The following is a 9,315-nucleotide window of genomic DNA, read 5'->3' as shown; positions in this document are numbered from 1 at the left end:
TATTTCAGTTTGATTATATTAGAATTTTTTTCTAAGTTTGCTTTTAAATCAATATCTGTTGATGTGTATATGTTTTCCTGTTTTTTTTAGATGTGTACATCTGTATGCCTATGTAATTGGGCACACATTTTATTGTTATGCATGTACGACGTGTCTATATGTGCCGGCGTATATATATATATATATATATATATATATATATATATATATATATATATATATATATATATATATATATATATGGTGGGGACAGGATACAGGACATTTTATGGACACATAAATCTTAAAATTTCCTTCCCACTAACGCAACAGCTGTGATGAAAAAATCCAGGAGAAAATAAACAAAAGTTATAGAAAAGTAAAAGTAAGTATTTGACTGTCAACAGAGTTTTGCACTATATATATATATATATATATATATATATATATATATATATATATATATATATATAGGCACACATATATACACACATAAAGCCTTATCAATTATTATTATTATTATAAAGTCTTTGAATTTCAACAGAGTTTTGCACTATATATATACATATATATACATGTATATATATACATATATATATATATACATACATATATATATACACATAAAGTCTTATCTAATACAAGCATTTGGCGAAATATGACATCTAGTCTTCCCCCCATCCACACACCCATTTTCATCTATCAGTCTTGCAAATTCGTTTCCAAATCTATGTCAGTTTTATTTCTTTCTCTTACTAACTACGTTGATTTTGTTCTAAAATTATAAAGTGTAGCCAATACTTAAATTATTTCTTTTTTTTTTCTTGCCTGTTGTGAGCAAACGTGATTCGTATCTCTCGCTGTGAGGCTAATCATAACTTTTTCATGTAGATCTTCAGATTCACTGGAAATATCTTCAACTACAATTTCATGACGCCACGTTCGTATTTGGAATTTGCTCGAGTTTGTTTACCAACGTTCGAATTATAAGAGTTATTTTTCATATGCATATCTACATCTAATTCTTCAATTGGTTCTTTGAATTATACAAGATTTGTTAACTTTCTCCATTCGTACAAATTTCTGCCTTTTTATCAAATTTCATGCAACAATGTCCTCTCTCGAAAATTGAACTTTTTCATCTTGTTAGGAGTATTCTATAAATATAGGTATGAATATTTATACTCACATCAAACATATAGAATTATTTAATATGTAAACTTGAATTTATATATATATATATATATATATATATATATATATATATATATATATATATATATATATATAAAGACGTATATGTTTAAATGTGAGGAATTGATCCTAGTGAGTGACATATATATATATATATATATATATATATATATATATATATATATATATGTGTGTATATGTCAATCACTAAGATCAATTCCTCACATTTAATCACCGTCATGCACAAATTGAAGGAAACAGAGGTTGCAAAGTATGGGTATTTTTGGCGACTAAATATATTTTAAAATAATGTTCGATATGATGATGTGTAGACATTAAAGTTTATCTCGTAAAATACAGAGCATGTTAGTTTAGTAAAAATCACATGGAACGTACATTTCAAAGAATGCCGACATAACTGTTCATGGCATACTTATGTAGTCACAGTTTATAATAACTGAGTAGCGTTATCTTCTATTTTCCCGACTTAATTACAGAGGTTCGTATTATTAATTTCTTAGAGATCCACACAATTAATATCTGCAACTGAGAGATGAAACAATCAGGTCAACAAACCACATTTCTAGTCAACATAACAATGCGATTTACAAAACCTTATTGTCTATTCGTGCAGAATATGTATTTAGAGATATATGTTAAACGCTCTTTATATGATTTTTTCAATACATTCCGATTCCCCCACTCTCTCATATATATATATATATATATATATATATATATATATATATATATATATATATATATATATATATATATATATATGTATAGTCTAAAGAAGATTTGAATAAAAAAATGCAAAAATAAAATAAAGAATGCAGCTTAAATTCCCGGAAGGAAAAAAAAATATTATCTTTAACCGATCGCAAACTTAGTACCTACATAATCCGACTTCTAAAATGTTTATAATGACAAAAGAGAATTCATTTAAATAAGGATGAAGAAAAAAAGCCTTTACTAAAATTGTTATATATATATATATATATATATATATATATATATATATATATATATATAGAGAGAGAGAGAGAGATAGAAAGACAGAGAGAGAAAGACAGAAGGACAAACAGACAGAGATTGATATAGATCTTTTTGTATCTGTTTTTTTTTTATGTATTAAACTGTTATGTATGTACGACATGTTATACTAATTCATTTTCTTTCATCTGTTTGCATGATAAAACTTTCATTATATTTCTATGACATAATTCTAAGTGCGGCTTTATGTTTGTGTTATCGTGGATTTGCTTCTCTTCGCAAGATATTAGTCGCCTTCCATTCATCGCCTCGTTCTGCTTTAGCGTCCATCCACTATTTTCTCTCACATTATTTCATATACTTATGTACTTTGTGATTTCGTTTTCACTTTACAATTTATTTTTCACAGGCACGTTATTTTGACATAATGATGGTCGATAGATTTAAGTCCAAATCATATCAATATCGCAGAGTCGCAATCACCCGTCAGAGACAAAAGCGTTCGAGGTTTTGTTGAAATATTTGAAAATAGAATTATGTATATATGCATATATAATATATATATATATATATATATATATATATATATAATATATATATATATATATGTATGTGTGTGTGTATATATATGCATATATATGTATGTATGTGTATATGTGTATATATGTATATATGTGCATATATATATTTATATATATATATTTATATATATTTATATATATATATTAATATATACATATTTATATATATTTATATACACACACACACACACATATATATATACATATATTTATATATATTTATACACGTGTGTGTGCGTATTTACTAAGACTATGTCCAGTATCAAATTGTTTATGGCGAAAACGAGGAAGACAGGCGCCAATTATCGTGTATTGATTTCTTTGTGGAATATAACAGGTCATGAACTCTTGGGACAAAACGAATGGTTATTTGAAAAAAAAAATGTTGTTAAATAAACTACCATCCGACTGTTAACCAGTCAGGAGAAACAAGGTGGTATGCAATATTTGGTAATGGTGTAGATTCGTCTTCCATTTTTACAAAGCCATTTGAGAAAGTGACGTCAGATATATTTTATTCTACGGATAGCCAACACCGATATAGAATGAACCGTTTTTTATAAGTTTTATTGACACAGTCTTTATTTGAACTCAATGGACTCTTTTTTGTTGTTTTTGTTTTGTATTTATTAACTGTTTTATTCTTTCATCAAATAAAAATAGCACTTTTATTATGACATATATATTATAGACTGTTTATTTTAAACTAAAGTCAGTTTAATTTTTAAAAAAGGCGAGGTGTATATTTTTCAATTTAATTATAAACTTTCTTTGAAGTTTTCAACAAACTTTTACAGACATAAAACATAGACTTTATAGATATTTTATAATAATTTTTAAAAACATATTAAACGAAAAGCTTTGCCTTTTTATGATTTCATCGCTGAATAAAATTTTCAACGTGCAAATTGTAGAAAAAATATCTCGAAAATAAAAAAAAAGCCATCGTCTTTTTTTTAAATAAACATTTATTTTAAAATTTCGATGTTTGAAAACAATACATAATATATATTTGATTATAAAAGTTCTATTTTTGTTTGATAAAAAGTATATAACAGTTATGAAATAAAAAAAAAAAATTCATTAAGTTCAAATAAAGACTGTTTGAGTAAAACTTATAAAAAAAAGGTTCATTCTATACGTTTTTGTACGTAGATAAAAATATGTCTGATGTTACTTCTGTCAAATGGCTTTGTAAACAAAGGAAGGGCATCTACACCATTAGGCAATATTTAATAATAAAGTAGTAGTATACATATATATATATATATATATATATATATATATATATATATTATAATATACCATAAAAAAATCTTGATATTGAAAAATTGATTCACATTGTCCAAAAAAAACCTATAAACCTGAAATTAAGGTATATAAAATCTGACTTATTCGACAAGGAGTAGAAATAAAACAAGAAAAACCTTATTCTATGGAGTTTCGAAGAACGCAATTTTTCTCATCAGAGTTTTTCAACACGCACTATAAATTATGCAGGTTAATGAATCACATGAAACAAACAATATGAAATTTAATAGGTTTGCATAAAAATGTTCCGGAGTTGGTGCTAGTGGTATGATTATTTATGCTCGATGAGCATGCATTTAGACATTTAAAGCATATTCATCGGTAGTGAACCCTCTTAAGCCAAATATGCATACACAATTTTATTTTTACTTTTTTATTATATATATTTTATACTTTTTTATAATATATATATATATATATATATATTATACTATTTCATTATATATGTTTTATTACATATGGCTGGATGAATAGTGAATTAATACCAAACAACTCAGCAGAGAGGGTTTATATGTTCCTCACAACAAAACATGCATTTCCCTGGATGAAAGCGGATTCAATTTGGTTAAAAGAGATGAACATTCTTAAAATCTATTATATTTAATAACAAGAATCACTAATTAAACTATATTCGGGAAAAGGCCGTAATAGTTTCAAGTCCACGTTGACATAACAATAATTAAAGTGTCATAGTTAATATTTTATAAATATAGTTGCTCTTACTAATTTTAGATGTAATGCTAAAGAAAAAAATTATTTAAAAAATGTAAAGTATATCATTAATGAAATTTTACTAATTACATTTTTTATATTCAAACAACCGGAAATTGGTCGACAGAACGCTTCTTAAATGGACGAATTCGAAACTAAGCTGCGCAAACCAAGAAAACATTATCACAGAAATAACTGAACATTAACCTTATAATAAAAAAAATGATATTTTAAAATGGATGTTGTCATATGGATATTTATCCTTTAATTATATTAGGAAGTTTATTTTTTAGTAAATCTAATTTCAGTAACTCATTATGTCTGTCTGTCTGTCTCTTTATGTATAAACTCTATCTCTATACAAACTAACATCGGAGGCCGGCGCTAGAGAAACAAATGATTTAATTTTTTATTGTTCGCTCTTTTATGTATCTTTAGCCAGTTAAAATAGTTTTCAAGGTGTTAGAATTGAAAAAAATATCGTTATATATTTTGTATATTCATCTTCTTGTATTGGTGATCAGTCCATATGCATGCCTCGTTGTAAACTAGCCAGCTGCACAGACGGAGATACAGTTTATTATATTTAATAGAATATAAATGTATAAATTCAATACAACGTAATATGAACCATCAATCCCCATTGCACAACCACTGAGTGACTATTAAACAAGTAATTCCTGCTTTATTTAGTCTGAAATCTATTACCTTAAGTAACATTAATCATCAGATTTTCCATCTTTCTGTAAATTAAGAATCTATTTTCATTAAAATTTCATAACGATGCACTTAAGTTCATTATAATTTATGTATACATTAAAGTGCATCCTTATGAAATTTTAATGAATATATATATATATATATATATATATATATATATATATATATATATATATATATATATATATATATTATTTAACTGAAGGGTTATTTCTGTTTGTTTCTCTTGCGATTTGTTTTTGTCCATTTGCAAGCCAGAAATAAGCCTTCAGTTAAATAATATATATATATATATATATATATATATATATATATATATATATATATATATATATATATATGTATACTAGAAAAAGTAAACGTCGTTGACTGGGTTCAAAAACAGCCTACAGAAAAGGGACTCTTATTTATTAAAGTATGATAGGTTATGAAAATGGAGGGCTGTAAAGAGATAACTTCGAATTTGGGGGCATCAAATCCAAAGCAAAATATGGTGAAAGTAAAAATAAAATAGATAAACCTCATAATTTAGTATACCTGTTCACACTGAAACACTAATCACAGTATTCTGTTGATCTATATTAAAACACCTTGTTAAACTCTGTGACATATTTCCATTCTATGGAGGTCAGGCACGAACGAACCCCCCCCCCATAATTTTATTATACCATATTTATTCAAACTGAAACATAATTATCGAAGTATACTTACGCAGATAGATATGAAAAGTCTTTATTAAAGTATGTGCCTATTTCCATTCTGTGGAGGACAGGCGCGAACGCAGACCCCACAATTTTATTATACCACCCCTATTTAAGTTAAAACATACTTATCAAGGTATTATTATTTACATCTATTTCAAAAACACTTGTAAATGTTTTTTTTAATTTTTAATTTTTTTATTTCCATACTTTGTGGACCAGGCGTGTACGCAGACCCCACAATTTGAATGAATCATCATTATGCTAGATAAAAATAACCCATTCCTATGTCTCGGTAGATCTATCATTATATGTGATCGGTTTTCTATAATAGTCAACCATATAGGAGCCTATTCGTGACCAGACACACACACATGTTCAGTCTCATTTATATATATATATATATATATATATATATATATATATATATATATATATATATATATATATATGATTGTTGGATCTTTCCAGTTTGTTACCCTCACATCGAGTTCTCCCAATATCGGCGTACATGCCATCCAAGATGACTCTGCACTCCTGCCGCAGATTTGTACATCTTGAAGCAGATGTGACATACAAATTGAGCAATATCCACTGAGTTGACTTTCTCTGAAGGTTGAAGGGCATTCCTATGAGCAATCATGTATCTTCTCAAACCAGCAGCAGACTTGCAAACTTTGCTGCATATTAAACAGATCGTTTGGTTCGAACTGACAGGTGCAAAGTTGACCTGAACAGGATTTTTTTGCGACTTAAGGTAGTTGACGTAGTCAGATTTAAACAAAAGCACTCGTTCACAAGTGTCGCACTACCAGCTCTGTGTGTCATCAATTAAGACCATCAATTAAACCTTTATGAAAAAGTGTTGTGGTATGTTTTCTTTTTTCTAGAGCATCACAACTCTTACGTAAAAGCTTTCGCCACTTCGACTTTTGCAGAGTAAGTTCTTCCCATGTGTGTATGTCGATTTGTAAGACTTTCAATTTTTTTCTTTGTAGAGTCCCTGAATCTTTTCATAGGCTTGTGTTGAAGGCGCTTGCCCTTTTCCCGCTCCCCATAATTTTTTTGGCATACTAAAATATTTCATTCGAACCAGGTGCTCTACCCAACGCATATGAGATCTGATTACAAGGGTCTCAACAATAGAGCTACATGCTCTCACAAGGATTTCAGTATCGGACACTTGTGCTTGCCAGTTGATGCTTAAGATACGTTTCAAGCATTTTTACTGAAATCAGTCAAGCCATTTAATGTGCCTTTGATGCAATATCCATGTCTCCGATGAATACAACAATGCGGCTAGCACACAAGACTTGTAAACGCAAATATTCGTTCTGTCTGTGATGCCTCGGTCAGACCACCCTCTATTCTCCAACCTTCCAAAAGCTACAGATGCCTTCTGAATTCATCTGCGAATTTCAGTGTCCAGCCATCCCTCGAATGAGAACTACCAAGGTACACAAATGAATCAACTACTCCTAGTCTAGCATCCAGATCATGATGTTCGGCTCCATCTATGACTGGCGCGGTGCAAGAGTGAACGTCACCTTTGTTGTAAACAAACTGATTCTCATACCAAAGGAAGTGCAGGAGTAAATAAATCTACCAATTATATGCTGCATATCAGTCCCAGTGTGTGACAAAAAACAGCATCGTATGCATACAGTAACTCCTTGAGCAAGACATGATTCAGCGTGGTTCTGGAATTTAATCTTCTAAGATTAAAAATGCGACCTGTGGTTCGAAACTTTAACATGCCACTTTATACGCAACCCCAAAACACATGAGCAAGTAGAGCAGCAAAATATATAGAGAAAAGAGTAGGGGCAGGAATATCACCTTGATTGACACCATTGTCAACTGGGATGTCATCATACTATTTTCCGTTAAACGAGACTCGATCTTTCATGGCCCTGTGCAGTGTCTTGAATATTCTAACAAACGTTGAAGGATTCCCTACTTTCTCAAAGATTAACCACGGAGAATCCCTGTTAACCGTGTCAAATGCTTTGGTTAGATCCACAAATACTTGATACAGCGGTATCCGTAATTCAGTGCATTTCTCCTGGATTTGCCGGCCTGAAAAAATCATATCCATAGTTCCTCTGCTAGACCTAAATCTATCTGTGACTCTGAAATAGCATTAGGACAAACATGTTTCAGTAATCTGTTTAATAGAAGTCGAGCGAGAACTTTCCCAGCAGCTTCCAAAAGCGTAATGCCACGATAGTGGTCACAAACATTCTTCTGTCCCTTTCCTGTAAACAGGGTCACAAAGACACCATTAATCAAATGATGTGGCAGAGGAGCACCTTCCCAGATTTCCACAACAAAACCAACGATCGATTTAGCAATATCCACACCTCGAATCTTAAGAAGTTCCACTGGAACACCATCCAAACCAGGTGCCTTGCTACTGCTGATTTGAGCGATAGCCAACTGCATCTCAAACGATCTAATCTGAATATGATATCACATTGTAGTAGGCTATCCATTGCATCATCATCTACTGCTGAGCTATTGGGACACACGTCAGTAAAGTGTTCTTGCCATCTTTTTTTAAAGATATTTTCTGGAGCCTTAATGACAACAGAACCATTTTTCGACATCAGGGGGTATTGAAGAGGTAGGAGGACCAAATAGTTGGCACAGGGCCCATAAAATCTCTTTTAATTCTTTGTGTCAAGCGCCGTTTGAATCTGCTCCATTATATTCATCCACCATTGGTTTTTCATTTGTCTTAGCTCACGTTGCAATGTGACTTTGACCTCTTTGTATTGTCGCAAATTAGTTGTATGATCAGAATGATCTTCACGAAGTAAAGATTCATAAATTGTCTGTGTATCAATCCAAAAGAGAGTGTAGCCTGAGGATACCTCTGTCGTTTGATCTTCTCCCGAGAGACGGGTCTCCGATAGAGAAGCAATACCTATATCATGTCTCCGTAGATCTGCAGTGACAAGCACTGTCCTGCGCTGAGGAAGATTTGATAATGCTTTATAAAGAAAAGTGCGTACATTCCAACAGCATGAATTGAATTTTATTCCTCTTTGGAGATACCTTTTAGTTTTCTTCCTGCTTACATGAGCCGCAGGAAAATAACAATCGATAGTATGACAGCC

The 9,315-nt window shown here is 30.3% G+C and overlaps 1 protein-coding gene and 1 long non-coding RNA gene across 2 annotated transcripts in view; one reads left to right on the top strand and one right to left on the bottom strand.

Moving 5' to 3' along the window:
- LOC145284798 (uncharacterized) overlaps positions 1-9,315 on the top strand; it is a 989,395-nt gene that overhangs the window by 491,678 nt on the left and 488,402 nt on the right. The window lies entirely within an intron of this gene.
- The window catches only part of LOC145284799 (uncharacterized), a 289,096-nt gene that overhangs the window by 224,420 nt on the left and 55,361 nt on the right, over positions 1-9,315 (bottom strand). The gene's annotated exons all lie outside the window — the stretch shown is intronic.

The sequence above is a fragment of the Euprymna scolopes genome, chromosome 9 (assembly GCF_053919585.1).
Source record: "Euprymna scolopes isolate OS-2025 chromosome 9, ASM5391958v1, whole genome shotgun sequence".
Taxonomy (NCBI): Eukaryota; Metazoa; Mollusca; class Cephalopoda; order Sepiida; family Sepiolidae; genus Euprymna; species Euprymna scolopes.
The sequence above is the reverse complement of the archived record's forward strand: the minus strand, read 5'-3'. Positions and strand labels throughout refer to the sequence as shown.